At 39.9% G+C, this 24,996-nt stretch overlaps 1 long non-coding RNA gene across 1 annotated transcript in view; it reads left to right on the forward strand.

Moving 5' to 3' along the window:
* The first annotated feature begins 4,921 nt into the window (after positions 1–4,921).
* The window catches only part of LOC116653231 (uncharacterized), a 43,171-nt gene continuing 23,096 nt past the window's right edge, over positions 4,922–24,996 (forward strand). The window contains exon 1 of the long non-coding RNA XR_014943852.1: positions 4,922–5,058. This is a non-coding gene — a long non-coding RNA (uncharacterized LOC116653231). The remainder of the gene's footprint in view (positions 5,059–24,996) is intronic.

Consider the following 24,996-nt stretch of genomic DNA (forward strand, 5'->3'; position numbering starts at 1 on the left):
GCAATCTGCCTTTTCTATCGTGTAAGATCAAGTGAGGTATCATTGTAATGGCTGATACGCCTTGTATAGCATTGTTGGAACTGGATGTAACCCAAGCCCAACAAAACTGCTGGAGACGTGACTTTGCTTTTGTATGATGTTTTGAACTTGAAACTTGAAAATAGGCCTCCTTTATTTTTTTTTTCTACTGCACGTACTAGAATGGCTTGGAGCTTTTCTTTGTGAAACAGGTTCCTTTTCCCTAATAGGAGCAGACTTATTCTGATATGAAATATGGTTTTGAAACATAACAGCCAAAATCTGACTAGTTTTTCTTTGCCAAAATGTCGCATTTTTCAGTACGTTTCATGGGGATGCTGAATCTAGAGGGTGCAAAAAATTCAAGGGTCAAAAATCTTATGGCAGAAATACTTAAGGTTGTTCCTTTTATACTTGGATCTCCATCACTGCTTGCAGTAAGACATATTCTCTCACCCATCTCTAGTTGCTCTCTTCCTGCAGCTGGGCCTCTTGCCTGTTTTCTGCTGTAATGTATCTGCATTGTCTGTGATTTGGCGATGCACTTCTGCAACTCCAATGTACACTTTCAAAATGCTGTTGCCACCTGAAACCTTCAGGTGTTTACAGTGGCTGTCCAGACAAATCTCTTCGAAAATGCATGATAATATCTATGCCCATACTTAAAGTTTTATTCTGAGTAGTCCTAGATTGGTTTGGTATGGATGTTTTTGAAATGCTGTGTTCACGAACAGCAAAAGTGTACAGTACAGGTACCTTCCAATCAAGTCCAGTACAACTTCTCCTGCTCATTCCTCTATTTTAGATTTATCTCAATGCATTGTTTTTATTCATAGAGAACTCAAGTTTCCATTGAAAAAGGAAATGATCCTGAGACTGAAGAATTTGAATTCTCCATATTCTTTTATCGTGTCTTATGTTTGTTGTCTTTAATGATCCCTGTGTGTGAGAATAGAGCTTCAGTTCAAATCAGTTAAATAGAGGAAGGGCAAAGTAGTTCAGGGCATTTTTAAAAGCCTTAGACATTATTATTATTATTATTATTATTATTTATTTGTTTATTTATTTATTTTTTTCTTGTGGGTTACTAGGAATCCACCCTGGAAAATCTAAAGTGGTGAGTGTTTACCTGTCAGAAAGGGAGAAGTGATATCAGATAGTGAGCAGGGAAGTAAGAAGATGATGTGCATGGGAAATGATTAATAGGGGAGGGCAAGAGGTGACAAGAGATGTGACAAAACAGGAGGGTCCTTCTTTTATTTTCCCATCTGTCACTGGGCAGCTTACATAGTTTAGATTCCTTTTAGATAGTTCCATGCATCACCTGTGCTCTGTTTGAAATATGCTGATGTTCTCCCTCCTGGCTACAAAACCAGAGTTCTCTATTGCAGATAGGAACAGAGCATCCTCTATATGTGCACCAACTGCCTCCATGAATGAGGAATAAAACTCTCTTAAGTACTGTGGGTCACTCTCTTCCCATGACAAGCTGCCAGTGAGATAGGTCCCAACACCAGGCCTCTTCCTCATTCCACATTCTTATCATACCTACAGCCCCAAGTCAGCTAGTGCCATTGGCCCTGCTCACTTGAGGTTAAGTTCAGGCCTGGCTCCAATCTCTATTTGGGAAAAGAGCACCTACTCCTGCCCTCATACCCTATGCCTGTGTACTTCTGTGTCAGATGCCGTTCTGTCGAACTGCCCCTCTGCTGCCAGCTGTGATATGGCAATAACACATAATGGAATATTGGTGGGAAGGTTCAACCTTTTCTGCCATACTACCAGCATCTGTCTCTGACAGCGCAGTTCAACATAGTACAGTATGAGGCATAACTTCTGGAGCATCTCTCATAGTTCTGCATTTCACAATGTCTTCTGATGTCAATGCAAATAGCAATAATTGTGTTGCATGAGAAATAATTTTCTTTTTTATTGTTTAAATATGCTAACTGATAACTTTACTGAGTGCCACCAACTCTGTGTATGATTCCCTGCCTCACCTTCTTAATCACATTTATGCTTTTGCTAACTTCTACCGACTCCCTCTTCTGTTGTCCTTTTCCTTCTGTTGCCTTGATGAATTACAGTCTGTTTCTTTCCTCACTGAAGAAAAAAGCTCTTCTTTGCCTGCTTTTCCATGCTTCCTTAAATGTTTCAAGAAATAATGAGTGAACAACTTTCCATGAACCTTTTTTTGCAAAACCAAGTGTCAGAAAATGCTTTTGGCTTTGTACCAGTGATACAAGAAAAGAATATAAATGTCAAGCTGAAAAGAGAAGGACTTCCCCGCTTATATGATCAAATCTGAGCTTGCTCAGGCTTCCATCTTCAGAGATGTGCCTCTCTTGCCTGCAAGTCCTCTTTCCAGTCTCAGTATTTACAGATGGAGCTCCTGATGAATACTCAAGCATCAGATATGCACTTGGGCCTTAGGATTTCTCTGCCAATAACCTGCCAGTAATTCTGAGACTTATTTAAGAGTAGGCAAATATGCCTGTCTTCATACAGACAGGGGAACTGAAATTAAGTGATTTACACAGGAAAATTCTGTGACAGCACCAATGCTCATGGTTTCCTGGCTCTCAGTCCTGTAATCAGATCCTTAAGCAATTCTTTTTCTGTCCTGTAGTTGTGCTATCTTAGCTCAAAATGAGGCCAAAGCATGAATCTGAATCTTGTGTTCCCAGACACTGGGAAGTAGGTTGTCTGTTCTTTCTTAAACACATTCAGTGTGAAGCAGAATTTATTCAAATCCCTGAAGAATAACTTGTGCTTTTATTTTCTCTGCTATTTTTAAGTTGTACCATTTTTCTTCCTAGTCAACATCTGAACTGTTTGATGATTGCTAGTCGGGAGAAGGGCTGGTAGAAATGAACAGAAAGGTGGTACAAACCAGTGGTGTTAGTGATTGCAATGAGAAGTAGAAAAAAAATCTGATAACTCTTCAGTTGGGCAGCCTTGGAGGAAAAAGAGATGAAATCACTTTGGCTAAAATGAATGTCTGCAGCTTTGCTAAATCTTTCACAAAGAAAAAACTCTTACCTTATAGTTTTTACAAAGACAGGAACAGCCAGAATGCCAACAGAAAGATCAGTCCAGACAAAGACTTCACTAGTATTTCAGTACAGAAACTCTACTTTCTTCCTGGTGCTGTAAGAACCAAGAGTGACACAAAGTCTCAGGGCTAAAATTCTTTTTTAGTATTTTTTCTTTGTAACAATCAGCTACAGCTCAGACATGAAGCAAATGCTGGATTTAAAAATGCAGCTTTCAGTGAGCAATGAATCTGGCATCCACATATTACATTGTGCTGCCAGTCCTTTTTTATATACCAACTCGTGTGCTTCCTACCGCCTTATGAGCTGGGGCTGTCTGTGCCATGATGTAGCTATTATGACAGTGATATCGCCAGTTGCCTGCACCATCCCATCCCTTTAGATTTGGAGTTCTAAGAAACAGCAGATTGGGAAAAATCAAGTAAATGTCAACTCTCTGGACTTAAAATTAGACCTTTCTTCAGAGCATCTCAATGCATGTTACAAATCCAGATCACTATTCCTAGGAATTAGGGAATCATATGCCACATGTACGAAGCATCACACAGTTGAGGAGCTTGATTGGAAGCATACCTGAAACACATTACCTCCAAGAACAGATTCCTCCTTATTCCCACTGTATGTGCTAGCCAAATGGCTGTTCTTGGACTGTGGTGCTCTGAGCTAAGGCCTGATTTGTCAAAATTATGAGTAAAAGTCCAGCAAAATAACATTCAGGTGCAGTGTTGCAGCTTTTCAGGGGAAAGCAGCTGCCTTTGATAGATGTGAGACTTCAGATTGGGAGCTCAGGACCTCTGGAAATCAGAACCTCTGCTAATATATAACATCCTGTGCTGAAATACAGAATGTGCTGGCTTGGGATCCACAACTCAGCTGTGGAATGATTCACACGTGCTACCATCTCTCTGCTCTAACAGTGATAAATGCTCTAACAGGGAGAAAGAAAAATACTACATGTCCTTTGCTGCTTTCAGTATGTGGACAGCACTTTTCACTTTCCTGTTTCTTATAGGCTCAGCTGCCTCAAGCTGCCATCTTTTTCTTCAGTTATTGGCAGACTCTGTTCTTCCCCACCTTGTTGGCTATCCACAATTACTTCTGACTTACCTATTCTTTTTCCCCACGTTTTCTTTCTTCTCTGCTAGTTTTTATCCCTCCACCTTTCTCTCTGCACAGTTTCCTTGTCTCCTCCTTCCCTTGTTTTTGTATCTTTTCATCTCTTCAGTCCTCCCTGCCTTCACCCTGTGTATGTGCCTTGATATCCTTTGCCTTCTATTTCATTCCTGAGATGGGCTGCGCTGTGGTCATGGGGTACCTTTACATAAACTCCCTGAAAAGTTTTGTATTCATGGACTTTCAATGTGCTTTCAGATGAGAGTGGATTACACCGAGTAATTTGTGAAATGCTTTGAATAGATGAGCTTATAATGAATTTTTCCACCAACTTTCTGATATCCCACCATAGCTTCTGAGGTCAGCTGAAGTCATTTCATTTGAACCACCTGCTGTTTTCTCTGACTCACAACAGGATCTACCAATATAAATTCACGTGCTTTGTTTTCACCTTTTCCTCCATCTTCTACCTCATTTCTGTTCATTCGCTTTTCTTAGTACAGGCTGTTGGCTCAGGTGTTATTGGCAGGAATGTGTGAATACCACATGAGTTAGCCCATTAGCTTGAGTAGTGAGGAAGCAGCCTTTGCAAATCAGCAGGTTATCTTCCTCAGGCTAATTCTCCTGTAGTTTTTATTTATTTATTTTTAATTTCTTTTTTTTTTTTTTACTCACAGTTCATGTTAACCTAGGAAGGCTGTTTCTAGTACCTGAGCTTGATCACAGAGAGTTCTCAGCTCTTTCTCTGCACTGAACTACTGTGCCTCAGCCATGACTCCACGCCCATCTCTGCAGCATCTTTCAGGACAGCGCAAAGGTTGGCTTCATCTTCCCTCAAAAAATCTTCTGAGACTTCACTTCAAAGACTCAGGTAAGTGGCAGCTTCAATGACAGGTAAAATTATTAACCTACCAGTGAAGTAGTTAACACAAATTAAAAAAAAATACACACCAATGTTTTTATATCCTGGAGATGCGCCCAGAATCAGACTAACCATTTGCTGATCCATTCTTATCTCATCTAATCCACACCATGTCTGAATCCATGCTTATTTCTATGAATTTCTGTGTATTATTAATGTGCATGAGAGTCCTGATAATACAACATGTACATGTACTGGTGAATATCTGCATGTGCATACTGCCTTCCAATTGAATTATGTCCAGAAAGAGAGATTGGGAGGCAGATCCTCTGTTCCCCCAGCTAGTGTGGATATGCAAAGCACTGGACTGAAGGAGCATCTATATTATTGCTTGCTCAAAGCAGCAGAGACTCTGTCATACATAATACAGAGACATCATTACTAATATAAAACACTGCTGGGGAGAAGGGACACATGGGCGGGCCAAGATGGCAGATGGCTTTTAGTGGCATGCTGCTTTCAGTTCTTCTACCTTTGTAATTTGTGCAATTTAAAGCCTTTGGTTACTGTTTTTAGTCTGCTGTCCATTGGCTCTACTGGGAGCTTTTGTTGTTGTGCAAGAATGCACTGTATTTTTAGTGAGGGCCACAGCCAATAGTATGTGCTGTGTTCTCCTGGCGACTGGTATTAGGAAGGAAGGCTAGTCAAGAATAGCTGTTATGATCGGCTGGATTGCTGAAGAATTGATGAAAATAGCAGTTGTCTTGGCCATATAACCTCTGCTGTACTGTAAGATTTTGCAGTTGCTCTGTAATGCTTGAGTACTGAGGTAGAAAGACCTCTGGCAGTGAAGGGAGGAGGATGGAAATAAAATATACCTCAAGGAGAAGCAGTTTCAGCGTGGGGTTAAGGACACATGAGAGTAGCTTCTGATTTGTGTAGTGATGGAAAAAGTCCTTGTTGGGGTGAAGAAAGTGAAAGTGCCAAAGTGGCCCTTCCTACATTTCCAAAGTGGTGTTCATGAAATTTGAGGTTACTTGTCGTATGGGCCAAAGTCACTTCGGTTCCTTTACCCTCAGCATCCCATCTGCAAAATGAAAATAACAGTTTGGTATTTGGAAAGTTATTAAGTCATTCTCCATCTCTTCATCCTCTGGGATCCCTAATGCTCTCTGAGACCCATTGATGGATGACACTGAAGGAATGCACGGTGTTGGTACTATTGGTGCCAGTTATAGTTCCACAGAGCAAGATCGTGACTGGCCTGCATGTAGCCGTGGAAAGTTTATCTTCCTCTTTGTGCAAATTGCACAGGGGCATTCATGGTCATAAATTCTGTCCCTCAGAACAGTGCCTGCAGGCAGATGCAGCACAGGAGGCTGACTCATTTTCTGTTCCCAATTTTATCTTTTTTTTTTGCCTCACTTCAGAACCATAAAACTTAGCACCTACTTCATCTTATAAGGAGAGGGCTGTTCACCTCTAGCTGCTACAATAAAATTAGTTTTTTAGATGGCTGAAGTACCTCATTGCAGCTTGGCCCAAAAGTGGAAGCACAGAAGTACTGTTAAGGAGCTCACCACAGATGGGAGAAACAGGAATGGTGAAAAGATGCCTGTGGATACATACCTGCTTTAATTTCTAGACTGAAGAAACTGAAAGAAGCGACCCACCTCGGGAAAGCTTTTGCAGAGGCTTCTGAACTAGAAAAAAGCCCAAGATGCAAAGGCTGAAATTTGATCTCTCTGTGCCTTTCCTCCTTTTTTTTACAGCCTTTCCACATTTTCTGATGCTTTGCTTCCATCTCTGATTTGATGGTTTTGTGTGAGGACCTCTCTAATTAGAGCAGGTGAAAACAGCTCAGCTAAGCACAAGCTTAACTGTATTGCAGTATATTTAGTACGTTTCACGGTGTGCTTTGAATTGCAGTTTTAATAGTACACTAAATCTGTGTATGTATAAATTTAAACGCTTCTGTTGCCAAAAATAGGATTCCTTATACTGAAAGATCCATACGTAAGCAAGCGATATTGCCAAGGAGTCTTGTTGTAATAACAGTAACTTTGGTTCAGACTCACGGTCCAAAGATGCATTTTTAGAATACCTCTGCATATGCATGTTAGTTCATTTGAACTCATGAAAGTATTCCGCCCAGGTTCTAAGTATCAGATGAACTCCTAGGATGAGTTTAGGAATTTCCTAGGTATGCTTTTGAATTCTTCTTTAGCTTCCTATGTTTTTATCTATTTCCTGACAGTCTGAACATACACTGAGTGGATTTTTTAAAATCAGAATGTGAGCGAGCATGAGACACGAATGTAATAACCTATTTTCAACTCTACTTTCAGGAGATGTTTTCTTTTGAGTTCACAATGCATACAGTAGCTATAAAAAGACACATTATATTTTCAAGGTCTGTCACATTATTTACAATGTGTGAACATAAAACCTCTCTGATGTTTCCCGATAAACAGTCAGACCCAGTAGCACAGCTGAACAGGCTAGGTACATCAGGTGTATAACCAGCTTCAGGTGGAGTAAAGAAGCCAAGGGTATAGGAACATCCTTTTTCTAAAGGACACGACTGTACTCAGATCTCTGTAGTTTCAAATGCTGGAGTACATGGGTTAAAAAACATTTCTGGTACGTTGTGGCCTAGCACTGCTACCTTCCAGGCAGTCAGTCATTTAAGCAAAATTTCCACATGGGTGGCTGCTGAAAAACACAATGCCCCTTACCGTAGGGTGAATCCTAGTTTTGTTTAAGTCAATGACAAAACTGCCTTTGACTTCAATGGAGTCAGAATTGGTGAAGTCTGACTTCCATTTGAGCTTAGGCTTGGAGATATCTTGCAGGAAAACAAATCAGACTTTTTGCCCAGGGGATGGAATAGCTCAGTGGATTTGCAGCTCTTTCACCTTTATGACCAAAGAGGGCTTATCCTCTTCTGGACCCAGAAGTGCCTATAGAAGAAACTATTGCCCTCCTCAGAGGTCAATGCTTCTGACCTCTTAAGTTGTTTTAAGGATAAATTATGTAGGTTATTATATAGAACTAGAGATTGTGGTTTTAGCTGAGATATTTGATGTGGAGTGAGTTAGGAAGTGCTCATATGAGCTGCACAGCTTCAAGATCAAGATAAAACTTGGAGATGCAGGGTTGCTGTAAGCATTAAGCTCTGGGTCAGCAAACAATATTATGCCCATGGCTCAGGTAATTGGAAGAGTGCTTTCGCCTCATGGCTTCTCTGTGTGATCAGTGTGGACACTACTGACCAGGGCTGTGTGTGTGTGTGGAAGTGCAGTGGTCTAAATCCTTCTTAGGATAAACCTTACAAGGACAGAAGGCAGTGTGTGCTGTGAAAGCTTCCCTGAACCAAATCTTTGTCCCAGGTCTAACTGCAAATGATTGATCTCTATTTCCTGTGTTCAAGGTGGAAAAGCACTTCCTTATTTTCCCTTCTGTCTCGTCGCTCGTATTTCTTTTTTTCTGTCAAATGGGTGCTGCTGGGCTAAATAACTGGAGAATGATTCAAACTGGGCAAACCTAAGACAAACAGAAAATATAAGTTGTTGGAACAACACGAGAGCTCCTTCAACAAACATCAGAGCCTGAATTTCTTTCAGAAAAATACTAGTTGCTTGTTTGAGCAATGTATCTGTGCTATGTCTAAGTGCCTGGCACAACTGACTGAAGTAGTTAAGCTGTGCAGTCTGTGCTGCAAGACTCTGGGCTCAAATGTATTTTATGAAAAGAGAAGGTTCCCCTGAAATTACAGTGTAGTTCTTCAACAGTTGAATGTCCTCGTTCTTTGATGCTGCATACCTATGTACAAAATGAACAGACCTTGTGGCTGACCACAAATGGCATTCTGAACCTCTGATCTGCCTCCCTGTCTGTGGGAGAAATCTAATCTTATTTACAGAAAGAAGTCTATGAACATTTATGTATCTTACTCTTTAAATTTCAAAATTATTCCAGAATTTCATAATTCAGACTGTGCCACTTTGGATCCAGCATTTCTTTTGCAACTTGTTTGTTTGTGAAAGGATTCTTCTGGCATTTTTTGAACTTCAAAGCAAATGCAACAATAAAGACTTAACAGCTGGGTCCTGGAGGGAAGCCTGCTGACACCTCATTTAGTGTCTGATTTTAAATTATGTTAAGAAATGAGAAGAAGAGTGAACTTGTTAGAAGTATTCCAGGCTGCTCAAATTCTGAGTGTGACCCTTGGGCAATGCATAGCAGCTGGATTCTTAAGGGTGGGACAGTGGCAGAGCACTGTGCATCTGGAGACGTCCTGGGATTTAGGCAGAGCAGTGTGCTGAGGGCAGAAGTGATGGTATGTTTGCTTTTCTTGTGGTTGTTGCACTGTGTGTATAGATCTTCAAAAGCTAATCTTCAGTAACAACAATCCAAACAATTTTGGACACTTCTGCAGAGGCTCTGAAGTCCAAGTCCAACAGCTAACCATCAGAGAAGGTCTAAGTAAGGTTAGTTGATCCTGCCTGGCTGCAAGGACCTAGGCTAGCAGTCTTCTTTAGTTTTATAATAATAATAATGATTACAATTGAAAGGGAGACAAGAAATTGTATTAGCTGGGCAACGACAGAAAAGGGAAATGCTTCTCATTTATTTATTTATTTTATCAGATGGTCACTCTTAAAATGAGCTGTTATCCTAATAGTTGTTATTCTTTCTATTACAGTTTCCTTTGTTACATATTAATGTTGGGTTCGAAGATGACCCCAAAAGGTCACTGAAAATCAATGACTTGTAACTGGCTTCACTAAGGACTCAGTTCTTCAGCCTCAAGAAATTAAAGAGGGTTTTGCATTGCTTGTTACATTTGTGCAGCTGTGATAGAGAGTTGGGTGGCACATTCTTGAGGTAATCGGCTTTTGAGCTGATGTATGCTTCCAATACCAGGTTACTGAATGCTGGTGGAAGAGAAATTTTACTCCTAGAATTACAGAATCATGAATATTGGAAAAGACCTTTAAGATCATCTAGCCAACTGACTACCTATCAAAAATATTGTATACTAAACCATGCCCTGAAGCACCACATCTATATATTTCTTGATCTTCTCCAGGGAGGGTAACTCTACTACCTCCCTGGGCAGCCTGTTCCAGTGCCCAACCAGTTATTTGGAGAAGTTTTTCCTAATATCCAACCTGAACTTCCCCTGGCACAACTTGAGGCTAATCTCTGTTCCTTCTCTGCCCATTCTGACTATGGATGACAGGTACAAGTCAAGGCAGTTGTATCATGTTGAAGACTGTGAGTGGAGATAGCACAGTATCTAGCTCTCACCCCTCTGTTGGCCCTGGGGTTTGGAACCTGACAAAGGAGATGGACTTGAAGGTGGCATTGTGTTGCTGTTAACATGTGCCTAAACTCAGCCTGGGGAGCACCCCTAAACTCTAAAGGTGCATCACATGAGGCCCACCAGCATCCCACACCACTCACTGATTGCTTGCCCTGGAGCGAGGGCTTTGTATGGAAGGGAAAAACAACTAATAGGATGTGATTCTACCTCTATGTGAAGGCAAGGTCACCCTGATCCATTATCTATTTCTGTCCTAGGTAAACAAAATCACTTATTACAAAATGGCAGCATCCATATATGGATAATCAATATGGGGACCTCTGTGGTGTGTTCCTTTGATGACTGTGTCTTCTGTTTTCTCTCCTTTGATATTTTTATCAGAATAATTTAGTCTGACAATGTTCGTAAGTTAGTGAGAACAACCAAAGGATAAACAGTTCAGTCACCTTGGCCTCTTTCTTTTCCTGGTATTAAAAGTTAATCTAACTGTTATTATGATATAGTATTTTACTCATTGACTTTCTTTTGAAGGTTCATAATGTGGAAGCTGTTTTAAAAAAATCAATTTACATAAATGCTTTTTAATAACAAAAATGTGTTTACTCTTCCTTGACTGATTAATAATTTTCTACATAGCAATTATATATAAAAACTTGAGCCTGTCTGTAGATGTACACATATATATTCATACAGGCTCGAACATATATGCGCAAAACTTGTCTTCTGTAGCTGGAAACAGATCAGCTGAGAAAAATAATGTGCCCACCAAAACAATTGTAATTTTTCAACAAGATCCCAGTGTTTTCTTTGTAAAAAACTGGGATTGGAAAAACATGAGGTTTTCCTGCCAGATTCCATTCATTTTCAGCATGAACAATCTGCTCCTCTCAGCTGAACGTTTTACAGCAAGAATGGCTGGAACTGAGGAACCAGCTCCTGTTTGGAAATAGTAATTGTTTTTAATGAAAATGCCTGCCTACCATTTGGAGCTAATACTAGGACCACGATTCCACTAGGACAAAGCATCAGCTGGACAAAAATATATAATGCAAAGAGGGCAAGATGTCACGTTACCAGGAAAGCAAAGAAGAAACCCTTTCTTTTTTCCTGCTTTTCCTTTTTCTCTCCTTTTCTATTGGTTTCATCTGTGGTTCCCTAAGAGATACCAGATAATAAAAAGGGCAAGGGCCAAAAATCACCTGGTGGTGACTGGAGTCATGCCAAACCATTGTGTGTTTGAAAACAAAGCTGATGGTAAAGGAACAGTGTGTTAGACCTCCCTGATAGTTAGGGTTTGCTTGGAAAAATATGGCCAGCTTGGCAGAAATAATTTGATGTACAAGGAGATGTGACTGAGAGAACCTGGAGTTCAGACAGCCCCGTCACCTTACTGTGAAATGTCTTGAAACATTAGTAAAGTCTTTTTCACAGAGGTAGAGATTCAACTGTTTCTTTAATAACTTTACAAATCAGAGAAGCAGAATAGCTAAATTTAAATTCAGATGCATATTTATAAGCAAAATGAATCCCTAACCCCAAATTTATTGTGGTGCAAACCCGTTAGTGGAAATGCCTGGCTTTTACGTAATACATTCGGCTTATAAGTATCAGCTTTCTACCCTTGAATGTAATGGATTCCAGTGAGGCATCTTTGATGTACTGCACCTCTTCTCATTGCTTCAGTGGTCTGAGTTACCATCACTAGATACAAGATCTTTCCATCAGGCAGTTCAAGCTGACCCTTTTGTTTATCCATGCCGTTCATAAGATTTATGTATTTTCTGGTTTTGCTGTCTTGAGTTTGGTTGGGAAGAGTGGATTCTCCTCTCTTTTGCTCTGATCCAACTTTTCTACAGCTTAATTTATACTGAACTGTTAACAAACTCAGGATGTGGTCAATTAGTACCACACTTATTTTCTATTATTTCTTCAGTTTTTATTTGAAATGGGAGGAATATATTAGTTGAAAAGACATAAGGTATAGTGTTAAAGCTGTCATAGTCTCAGAATATTCAAGAGGACTGAGAGATTGGTGGGGAGAGGTCTTGCCTTTATTAGATGAGCTGATATAATAGAAAATAATAGGCAAGGTTTCAGGCACATGCAAGTTGCTATTTGACCAAATCAGTGAAAAGCTCTCTTTAGAACTTGGGCTTTGATTCAGTCTATTAGGGAAAATATGTATTTAGATGTCTTTAAAATGGCTACTACAATGATGACACTATTTATTTTCACAGCAGGGGTAGGATGGCTTTTGATATCAATGACCATTGGAAACAAAGGCAACGAGAAGTGTGAACTCACTCTCACCCCAATAATTCCACAGTTATAACACAGGTTAATGCTGAAAATAATTCAGGTCACAATATGAATCTACCAGACTATAGCAGGTGTTTTACAGGCATTTCAGTTTATCATGGTGTATTTGAAGAAGTCAGAAAAACATCCCTTAATCTATAGCTGCAACAGAAATCTGTCCCATTGATAATTAGAGTTTCTCATACAAATCCTCAACCTATGTTCCTGTATCTTCAGTACAGCTGGCAATAGAAGAGAGAAGGGAAATAAAGGCTGTAGCCGGCTTTACAATTGCCTGTATTTCATACTGAAAAGTTTCAGTTTGGTTTTGGGGAGGACCTGTGTGTCTTCTTCGGACATTTCAGGGACCACAGGATATCTGGCTTAGATGTTTGCAACACAGATGCAGCTGTGTGAAGGAGGTGTGAGTGGGTACGTGTACTAGAGTAGTAGAAACACTCTAAGTTGTCTCATTTGTTTAGCACTCAACCATCTTTTAGCTACTGCAAGTAAAATCTGCTAGCCAAGTATCACTTACTACCTTTTTTCCTTTTATTTAAAAACCAAAACTAAAACTTGCTGCTTGGTAAGAATGTCTTACTGCTAGGCAGAAAGAAATCCTAAGGTTAGTGAGTCAAACTGATGCACTGGCACTGCCTAAATGACCCACCTCTTTTGAGGAATCATCTCCTCTTTCAGAGTTTACTAGGAACATGAAGTGGGGACAACTATAGACACATCAAAACATTTGTGGCTGCGCTTTCATAGGGACTTGCAGAACAAGCTTCATTACAATTTGGCTCTTCCATTGCTTCCATGTTTACAAACCTGCCCTCTTGATTGGGAATCCAGACTTTGCAGTTTAAGCCCATATCTACAAACACCTTCTCCCTGGAATCTTTAAATGAAGTTACTGATGAGCCAGACGTACTGTCTGGCTGGGAAGGGCTCAGATGAACAATGTACTGTCTTTGGAGAAGACAGCCGTGCCCTGGATTCAGAAGGCAGGCATTTCAGCTAAGACTGCATCTTCAGCCTTGCATTTTAGGTATAAAACCTGGATCCTGTGCTTAGGAGGGATCTGGCATTATGAAATGTCCACTTTGGTTCAGATACAAAGGTACATTCCTGAGTTTGGATATCAGAACACTTCAAGACTGCAGATTTGCAAATCATCTTGTGGTCAAACTGTAGGTAATAATTTCTTTCTATTTTGGTGAACACTGTTCATCCTGGGAGAATTAGTTCTTTTCCTTATACATGAGTCTACCCTTCAAGAAATATAAAGAATATGAAATACAGCTTTTCTAGTGTTTTCCTTCATGATTTTGTTAATCAGTCCTAGTTTATTAGTCATTTCCTGTTTTGCTCTAGAAAGAGTTAAAAAAAAAAAAAAAAAAAGAGAGAGAAAAAAAGAATCTATTAAAAGCCTCTCCATTAACTTCTAAATGTGAATTAGAAAACATGGTAAACTGCAATTGCTACTTTGAGATAGAGGAATTAGATCTGACACTATTTTCTTGTTTGTAGAGCTTGCTGAAAATGAGTATTTCTCCACTGAGTGCTCAGATATCTGCCATAGCTGAGCATGTTCAGATCCATTAAGAATAATAGCATTGAGTATGGAGCAGTTTTATTATGTTAAATGGAGTAATCTTATGTTTTGAAAGCTTGTGGTAGATTTTGAGGGAAATAATGGTGCAAAATGACATGGCTTTATGCATGGTTTTCATTCTTGTTTTTTGAGTTGCCTCTGACATTCTGACATGAATTTTGAGTATTTGCTATTGGTTGGGTTTGCTTTGACTCTTCTGTTCCATGAGCTCTCTGCAAGATCCACGCAGCAGCACTTTGATTAGGGCAGCCCAAGAAGAATTCCAGGTTTCAAGTGTTCCAAAACAGAGCAGAGTAAGGCAGCACCTCCATACTCCTTCCCGTGCCTGCCTAGGAAGTAGAATATGGAAAATGAAGGTCATAGTCTTTCAGTCAGGCTATTGTTGCCATGCTATATCGGGATGTACTACAGATGCACAAAGAATGTTGGTGCTGATGTAATCTCCCAAAGCTCACCACACCAACCTGCTTCATGAGGAACCTTGTGTGATAAAGGATTGTAGGTTTATAGTGCTGTAGCCAAGCTTTCTTCTGTTGGACCTGGGGCTACTTCCCTATGAACTGAAGCTTTGACTCACATGGTGACTCTGCCTAGGCTGACACTTCTGTGTGTTGCATTTTCCAAACTCCCCTGGTTTCCATGCACAGAGAAGCAGCACACATAGCCTGAGAGTGTGCATCTCTAACCCTCCCACCAGGCTCACAGGGACCAACACCTTCTAATGCCTCAGCAGATACAAATGTATCCCTGAAGAGAGGCCATATGTCTGCTGAATGTGAACACAGGTCTCCATTTTGGTAAATAAATTCTGTGGCTGTGCATGTGAAGGGTTTTCAAAAATAGGCTGGCTTATACTACTTGGCTCTGCTCTTTCCTTTGTCCTCTGCTCTTTCCCTTCCCACCATGGCTCAGTCTGTGCTGTCTGTATTGTCTTGCACAGTGTGTTCTCTAGACGTTTTGCTAGCAGGTGTATTTCTATCTTGGGTAATGACAGTGTTTCAGTGATCAGCTTCACACTGTAACAGCGGGGCCCATCTCTATGCCTAGTTTATGCAGACAGTTCCTCCACCTCCTCTCTGCAACAGTGTCCTGAAGCTCCCTGTTGCCTTGGGTATTCTGGAAATGATAAAGATTCGCTTATTTTCTTTCTCTTCTGACAGTAGAATTGATTCTGTCTCTAGTGGCTTATCTTTCCTTGCTCAGATCAGGCTGCGGTGTTGTTTAAGTGGAGTATTAGGAAGGAACAGAACAGATTAACACACTGAACTCACCTTTACCTAACCATACTGTTGCACTGTGCCAGAATGGTTCTGTGCTAGGCTGTTCAACATGGAAGAAATGACACAATTGTATGAGGTAGTATAAAAGAAAGTATATATGACGTGGGGAGACTGAGACTGCTGTTCTGAAAACACAAGCTCTTGAAGTATCAAACTAAACCTTCGTGATTACTCACACGAGTTGGGAGTTATTAAAAGTTATGTATTGCAGAGCGTGTACTTGGGCCTGTGCTTTCAGGTACAGACAGCCTGGTAGGAAAGTTAATTTGTGGAAAGTTAAGCTTTTGCACCATTTCTGAAATGAAGTACGGATGTTATTAGTGTTGTCAGATAACTTCTGCTTTGTTGCATAGTTATAATGACCTTTGGCTTTCTGCCTTTTTTGTTGTTCCATTACAACATGACTTGGGGTTTTCCATTATTTTTCTTTTTAGTGCAGCTGAAAAAAAATGTGTTATTCTTATTGACAGATTTCCCTTTTGGAGTATGAGATCAGCTGTCCTGATTGTTTCATGTGATCAGACTTTGGGAATTTTAATCAATTCCTCAAAGGTCTTCTGTGTTACTTGAAGTTGTATTAAGTCTTAACTACAGATACACACTCAAACACACACACGAATATATGTATGTATTTATATTTTTACAAAAGTCTGACATTTCTCACAGGAAAATACTTTAAAGGAGTTATTTATTAGTGTTAATTGTCATTACTCTTTGATTTTTCGGGGATCTGTTGTTCCCCATTCCTGAATTTCTCAGTTTCTGGAATGTTTCAAATGACAAAAGGAAAAATAGAACCAAGATTTAAAACAACCAACCAACCAAATAGAGGAAATTGTGAAACACTGAAGTTCACTCCTTTGAATGATCTGGAAGAACCTCTCTCATCTCTCTATTGACAAGAAATGGTTTTGTGGTGTGGGCACAGCCAGCTAGATTGTTTTTTAAGTTAGACAGTGTAACCCTCCTGCCCATCCAATACTGTTTCACACTTATGGTGAATTCATTTGTGGGCTGAAGTTTATGGCTACATGCCTTCACTAGCATAAATTTTTAAAGTTTTTGTAGGTAAAAGAGAGAATATTATACTTTAAAAAATATTATTATGAAGTATCACACATCATGGGAAAGATAAAACGAAATCCTGGGTACTGTCTGTTACGCCAGCATGAAATTATGAGAACACTGTCTCAGGTTAGATGTGTTGTGGGTATTTCCACAGCTTTTTATTAGGCATTGTGATGCCCTTCTCCAGGCTGCTTTTACCACTGAAGTTGCAGTCTGTGGACTTAGTCTTGCTTCGTGCTGAGAGTTAGGATGATGATGCCTTTTATTTTCCAGGTCGATCTTTGCGGATGGTACAATAGAGTTTGCAAATTTACCCTCTGTATTGTAACCGAGCCTTCCTATTGGTGCTGTCTCTGTATGCTTACCTCAATACTATACGCCAAGATATGTTTTTCAGGTTTACTTAATATGAAATACACATAGCCAGGAAAGAAATTAGAGAGTCTAGGCATCTTCCTGTACCTTTAATACTATATTAAAGAAACACATATAATTGCAAAATAGTTGAGAGAATGTGGAATACAGTCTGTGACTCAGCTGAGCAGATAAATAGTACTGTCCTTCAAATCAGCTAAAACTGCTGGAATACTCAGTGTCCTCATCAGAAATGTCCTACAAAAGAGACATGTACACGGGCACTCTTTGTTGTACATTATATGTCCTGCAGCTTTCTTACTCCCACACTCTGAAGTCAGTCAACCCTTCTTTAAAGTGTTTGGCCCTGGGCAAGTTCAAAGTTGTGTGGCAGGTGAGGGGTTAATGGCATGCATGCAGCTGCTAATACTTAGCTTCTGAGGCAATATGGTCTTCAGGGGTTATCTATCCAGGCATGGATAAATCTCTGACATGAGATGTGACATTTATCATCAAGCCTAGAGAGGGCTGTTGTACACATTCTTAGGGCTATCAAGAGCTCATGTTGGTTTCTTCCCCTTTGCTGCATCGATTCTCATGAACCAGTTGGAGTCTCTCTGCTTCTACATATCCTTCTGCTAGGCTTTTGTCTATCTGCTGGGGAATCTCAGTTTCCCTAACTAAGTGGAGAAGGTTACTATTACTTGATGACTTACCAGAGGATAGTGAGGAATAGCTCCACAAAATGAGGTGGGCTGAACACAAGCCTTTGTGAAAGATGTTGGCAAAACAGTGTGTAGAGGCCAAGCAGTATGAAATTGTAAGGGGGGCTTAGGAGAGCTATACCTTGGAAAGTTTTGGAAGTAAAGGAGAAGATATAAAGAGATGCTGACGATAAATAATGAAAGGGAGGCTCAAGGGCAGAGTGATAAGAACATTGCTGTCTGTTATGGAATTATTTGGCCTGACATCGAAATCCATTAGTTCTGCCTACCAAACTGGTGGCAGAACTAAGGTGACCTCTGGTATGACTCCTGCAAAGCTGAGCATAGGTGACTTCCTCCTTACAGAGACTGCAAGCCAGGTTGGCTCAAAGGAGCTGTGGGTGATGGAATCTATTTGTTTGCTTCCAAGTGTTCCCTCCACAGCCACTTAAGGATCCTCAGACCAAAAGCTTCCCAGTATGTGGGCTGAGGTGGACAGATAAACCCAAGCTAGCCTTCAGATTGACTACGAAGGCAGGGGCTCTGTTTGCAGGTTCCAGAACCCTTATTTTTTCTGTATGATGAGATCTGGACAGTATGTGTAACTACAGTTATTTCACAGGGAGGAAGGCAGGAAGACTCTGCAGTCACACCTCTAACAGCAGTGCAGATATATCTTCCCATGTGCCACTGTCTGGCCTATTATTTCTGTTCTCTGTTACTGTAAGCATAAATCCACGAGTGTTCTCCCATTCAGTTTGTCATACAAACAAAGGATTTTAAAAAATAAAAATGAATTAGAATAAAAGGAAGCAAAATAATTATGCTCATCTTCAGAATATTCAATTCAGCTCCATCCAGATCTCTAATTTAAGGTCAGCACAATAATTCAGTGCACAAAATAGAAGTGGATGCCATTAGAAACTGACTATTTACCAGGCTTCAATAGTCACTGAACGTAGCTGTTCTTTACCTTGGTCATTTTTATTTTTATTTTTTCCCAAACTGAAAAAATTCTCAAATTCTACATAAAATATAATTACAGTCTGGATTTGAATGGCACTAGTGCTGCTTCCTGTTGATTTTCATCACGAGTTTAACATTTTTGCTTAATGTTCAATGTATGCAAAAAAACTTTGTTCACTTTTCTCAGGACATGGACAGTTAGGGAATGGATTATGAAACCAGAGATGCACTAACCTTCCTGCACACCTGACATTAGTTACAGTGAATGAAAGTTATTCTTTGAAGCAGGTGAATGAATGAGAGCATTCTGCTCTGTTTTTTAAGCTCTGTGTTACTTTAGCTGCTGACTTTTCTCCCAACAGAGAGGGCAAGGGCTAAGCAGGTATTACAGCAGAACAGCCTTTTTCTGCATTAAAATTTCATACTGTTATTAAATAGGTCCAAGCACAGCTCTCAGAAGTAAAAGTGATGAATAATCAAAGCAACATCATTCGACCTAGAAACAAGAAAGACTAGAAGACATAATCATAAAAATATTGTCCGTGATGAACACCTTGCCTACATGAAAGCTCCCACTGGCAGTAACAACAATGGGAAGTTTTTAGGAAAATCTCAGTAATATGGAAACATTACAGTTGGTTTCTGTAGCTCAGGACTGGGATATGTTTCTGCAGGGCAATTTTGGACATGGTTGCATTATTCTCAGAGTACGTACTCTCTGGATAAATTAGATTTTGATTTTCTTTCATCTGACTTCCATTTACTAGTACAGCATTTGTTTATAAGCAATATGAAGTTGTCTATTAAGAGATGTATGCCCTCTCTTCCTACTGATTTGTTGATGAACTTCCAGTGCTCTATGGCTGTGATGTTTGAGGTGTCCCTTTGCCAACAGCCTATACTGCAGCATGTGCAAGAGTCTGGCTGTCACTGTGGGATCTAGAGGAAGTAGAGGGAGACTGATGAAGGAAAGCTTGTACTCAGATATCAACAGCCTCATGTTTAGAGGACAGGAAAAAAGAAAGTACTATAAAACAATAGATCCCAGGTGGGGTCTTTTGTTTCAGAAATTTCTCTGTTTTGGGACTTGTTGCAATGTGAAAGCTAAGTCCCAGGAAAACCCTGGCCATGAAACCTTCCAGCTAAAAGATGGCATGCAAGATAGACAAGACATAGGAGCCAAGGTTGACTTAGATGCTGCCATCTGCAGCAGGGAAGGTTCATATAACTGCTTCTGGCAGCACTGGGCACACTCCTACCTGTGCTGCACAGGGCTGTGCTCTGGAAATAAGAAAGGTGAATAAAAATTATTCAAAGAATTGACTGATTTACACTAGGGTAAATTCACAGCATTCTGAGTCTCTGTGAATATTGCTTATCTGTTTCCCCTGAAAACCAGAAACTTCTCATCAGTTCTATTTCAAGGCTATATGTGAGTGTAGAGTGTTTGTAGAGGGATGGAAGGATGGAGGGATTCTCTTCCTCGTAGTTGTTTGTTCATTTATGTAGCAGAAAGAGAATGTTTCCACAAGTTCTTGAGTCTTATGAGCCTATGGAAAGACCAAAGGATTTCTAACAGTCACTGAACCTGGAACACCAGGCGGTAGAATAGCTGAAGTGGCTTGAAACAAAGAATGAGTTAGCATAAATTTTGAAGTACATAGGTCAGGAACATTTGGGAACTGATATTTCCTGATGTTTTTATTTGGAGGGTTAAAATGAATGTAAATCTATACCTTAGCAGCATCATGCAAAGTTAGAATATCAGTACAAATAAGCAACTGGATGTTCTTTACGCTGTGCTTGCTGATGAGACTTCTGCATTTCTCAGCGTCTCTTTCTTTCAAACTGCTGATCCTGTGCTCAGTAGCTGCTATTAATGTGGGTGAAGTTGGCCATATGGCAAGCAGAAAACAGTGTTGGAAGAGCTTTCACACATAGCTATCGCAGTGCTGTCTGCTAAATGAGGATTTTCTTCCTGAAGTCCAGATTTCACATTCAGATCTCTGGGGTAAGGCGTTAAACCACAAACAAGACTGAAGTGTTTGCATCAGTCTGTTTTAATGCCTGGGAGAAATCCATCTTCTCTTTCTCTTTTATGATATGGGGCTGTTTTTGAAAACCTCTTTCTGTGGAAGCTGGAGGGGGAAAGTAGCTGTTAGATTTGCTGTTAAATCTACAGTAGGTTCATCAACAAGTTATTCACCAGCAATTTCCCTTAGCCTTATCCCTGAGGAATTCCCCTACATCCTTCAGTTTTTACTTGCAAAACTGCATTATGCTACTGTAGGTTTTAGATGAAATTTTCTGTTTCTCAGATCTACAATGTGTTCGTCTAAATCACCTATTTCAGCCAAAGCATCTGTTAGAGTGTGATTGTGTATACATGTTTTTCTTTGTATGACTTAGTTTGTCATATTTATTTCAATCTCTCTGTGGTATCTATCCATCCATATGTCAGGCTGCAAACCAATATTGATTTCAGAGGCCATATGCTATCCTGATGTCTACAAGCATTTCTCCTGGTAGTATCAATGGGAGTACTCCCTGTGGAGACTGAGGACTTTTCAAGCTTGGGTACTGCTGTTGATACTTACTGTGTTGGCTGATCAGTTTTTCTTTATGACATAGAAGTTCAACAGCAAAGTAAAACTTGCTTAATCCAATAACTATTTATTTGTTGAGAATCATGGTTTTCCTTTTAAGCAAGCTTTAACTGCAAACATTATGTTCGAAACATTGTACTATGAATATGTAATAGCAGTTGACGTAAATATCGCCAACACATGTCTTTTGGCATGTCTGTTGAAGTCAACAAAAAGTTTCATGTACATTTTAAGATGTGAGGCTTGTAGTTACTTAGAACCTCTAGTTAGAGGTGGATATATGGGAGGTGTGTTTCTATACAGTGTTACCCTAGGACAATTTGGGCACCCGGTGCTGCTTCACGCTTGTTTTACTTCCATGGCCCTACCAGACATGGGTTTGTCTGCAGGCTCTTGGGCAGCCCTCAGTCCCTGTGAGCAGGAAAGGAACACATTAGGTGGTGCTCCTCTGTGAACTTCGGGGAATATTCAGTGGGACTAATAAAATATATATATATATATATTAATTTTTTTTTATAAGAGGTTCTGTCTTGTTGGCTCCCATTATTGTTCTATCCTGAAGGGCAAATGTGCAGCTAGGAGCTAACTGTCCTGGAGGTAACAAATGACTTGGACTCTCATATGTAGCTCCTTCTCAGTTTAAGGAAGTACTAGAGTCTTTGTGCTAAAAGCTGAGTGGTACCCTTATTAGTCTTTTCAGGTGAATCCTTCAGTGACACTTTCATACGTTTTTTTATGAAATACTATGGTCTTTTGCATTGCAGTTCTGCAGTGTGAAACATGCTTTATTTTGTTATTCTTTTATCTAATAAATCTTAAGAAATTAAGAGAAAGCATGTTTCTCCTGACATAGATCTTCAACTCACTTTTCTTTAGATAGAGTACTTTCTCAGGAGAAGTTCTGGAACTCAGGCAAAGGCTATAGCAAGTGGTGGATGGTGGATGCAGGCCATGTGTTTAACAATCAAGTACATACTGAAGTACAAGACTTAAAAAATTTAATATTAAAGGATTACACCCTCCTTAGCCCAGAATAGGACTATGTTTGGGGAAAAAAAATCAGCCCATCAAAGAAGGAAATGTAGTGCTGAATGGTCGTACCTACGCTGACTCGTGATCATGCCCAGCTTTCATTAATGTAATCCATTCTAAACATACAGGTGGCGGCCCAAGAGGGTAGGCATGATTTTGTAAGACTCTCTACAGAGCTTTCTCTGCATAAATCAGGCCTGCCAAGAAAAAGAAGTTTTCTTCTGCGCAATCTATGAAACAAACAAACAAACAAAAAAAAACCAAAAAACCAAAAAAACCAAAAAAACCCACAAAACCCCCCCACAACAAACTGTTGTTAGCAGGGACAGATTTGCTGTTATCCTAGAGCAAACAAAAAGAAATCCTACCTGTAAAATAAAGCTTCCAGAGAGAAGGAATTCCAAGATATTTCTGTGTTTCTTCATCTGGTCAGTCATATCCTGCCAACTCTTGTAAAATCTATTATTTATTTCATTTATACTCTACACATTGCTGTAGTAGCTAAGCACTGTGTACACTACTATAATATTATAATTGAGAGCTAATGAGAAAGAAATGCAAATTGCTTAGTTAATTTTAAAGCAGCTTTCAGGTTTACCAGCTGTATCAGTAGAGATGAACTGAAACCAGGGTGAAAGGAAATCTTTGCAAAAGGTAGCACAAGTTCTGGTTGCCTGAGTGTAATACAATGAAAATGTAGTCCTAGGCTTGCTCGCCTCTGCTTATGTTTTCATTTCTTCATCCAGTTAAAGAAATGGAGCGTTGGTGGTGGAGGATGATGGGATGGGTCTGGGGGGTGGGGGGTGGGAAGCAGACCTACTGAATAACATGCTCAAGAGCTCTCCTGCACAATGAGATTAGCACAATGTAATCATTTTGGTGCCAAGGTGCTAACACAATAATACAAGCGAGTTTGCCAACTTTTCAAATTGAATGTATTTGATTATTTGCTTTTAATTAGTGTGAGTTTTGGAGTATGTACAGGATTGTTAGAGATACATGAAAAGCCTCCTATGGCAGGAGAGTGTATTCTCAGTAAAGACAGTACAGCATTGTTCTTTTTTAGCTGTGGAGAATGAGATTTAACAGCTATGTTAAATGTTTTAGCCCATTTCTATTGTGCCTCCATTTCAACCTATTGGCAAGCCCAAGTGATGACAGAAAATAAACCTCTCATTTGATCTGAATGCTGAGCACTTTGCCATAAGAATTTCCAGCCCAACTTCAGGATACAGAAAGTACTACTTATTTATTTATGGGAAGCTCTTGCTCCCTTTTTCTTCCTTATGATCTTGATCTTGATGAAACTCATGGTGTCCTTTATTTTCTTTTACTTTTCCTTTTTTTTTTCCTACACAGTGCTCCCCTTTGCATTCATTTGTCTTGAACATTTATGTCAAGACTTTAGATTTTTAAAAATCTTTTCAAATGGCAGAAACAGATTGCAGCTCTGGAAGAAATATAACGAGGCAGAAACTGTTTATTTTGACCTCTTACCTTTTTTCCTTAAGTAGAAAGGCAGACTGAAGGTGTCTTGGGGATTGCTTGGATGATTTACTAGTGGCTCACTTCATGACTTGCCAGTCACCAGGAGTAACTCGCTTCCCTGGATCAGGGGACATGTCAACAAAAGGAAGAGTAACTCAGTGTTTGGCACAGACTGTAAGTCAATGTCTGTTTCTTAGTTTTGGGCATTACCTGCCTTCGCAGAGTTTAGCCTCTTGGTTTTCTACCATCTGAAGAGTGGGGTTGAAAAGTCTTCCTTGGGAGGACACAACCTTCTACCTGTGATGTTCTTCAGTCATTTATACACAGTTATATATGCACACACACATATATATTTTAAATACTCTCCCCTTTAAACAATAGCGAAAAACAAATGGTTGACAATAACAATGGCAGCAGCTCTCCAACAAAAGCATGCAATTATTACAATTATACTATCCTTGATTAGGCTCCCATGCATTGCATTTCAATGTAATTGATGTTGTAGGTTGACACATTGGACACCAAATATTCTCGCCTGTCCCTTCACTCTTTTGTTTCAGAGCCTGATTTGCATTTTCTATGCTTTTAGTAATGAAGACTTAGCACTTTTCCTCCATTAGAAAAAAAAAGAGAGACACAATAATCTGCAACTCGGCACTTGTTTAAGGATTCTGACCCTCAAAAATACCACTTTGCTTCACACATTAGCTGCTTACAAAGAAGGAAGCTAATGTATCATCTAATTGGGCAAACCACTGCATCTGATTTCTCTCAATCAGACTATTAGCTTCGTAATTACCCATCTGCCTCATGTGGAAAAACGGCAAGGCGAACACCCAGCTAATAACATTCTCAAGAGCTCTCTACCACAATGAGATGAGCATGATGTTGTGGGATATAGTCCCTAACCATTTAAGTGCCAAGGTGGTCTCACAATACAGTGGGAGTCTGCCAACCTTCCCAGTCTGAATGTGCTTAATTATTTGTCTTTAATTAGTCTGAGTTTTGGGGTCTGTTCAGGATTGGTGAGGAAAAATGAGCGGAAGGAAAGAAAGCCCTCTGAGCCCCCTGGCAGTCTGTTTTACATCATCCTATCTATTGAAATAGTGGTGTGGAAAGTGGGATTTATCTCCTGAGCAGCTCAAAGTTTCTCCTGCTTTTTCCAGATTGGAAGGAGTTTTCTGGATATCTAAGATGAGGAATG

Source organism: Coturnix japonica, chromosome 3, assembly GCF_054131305.1.
Source record: "Coturnix japonica strain WE chromosome 3, WE-NBRP24, whole genome shotgun sequence".
NCBI lineage: Eukaryota > Metazoa > Chordata > Aves > Galliformes > Phasianidae > Coturnix > Coturnix japonica.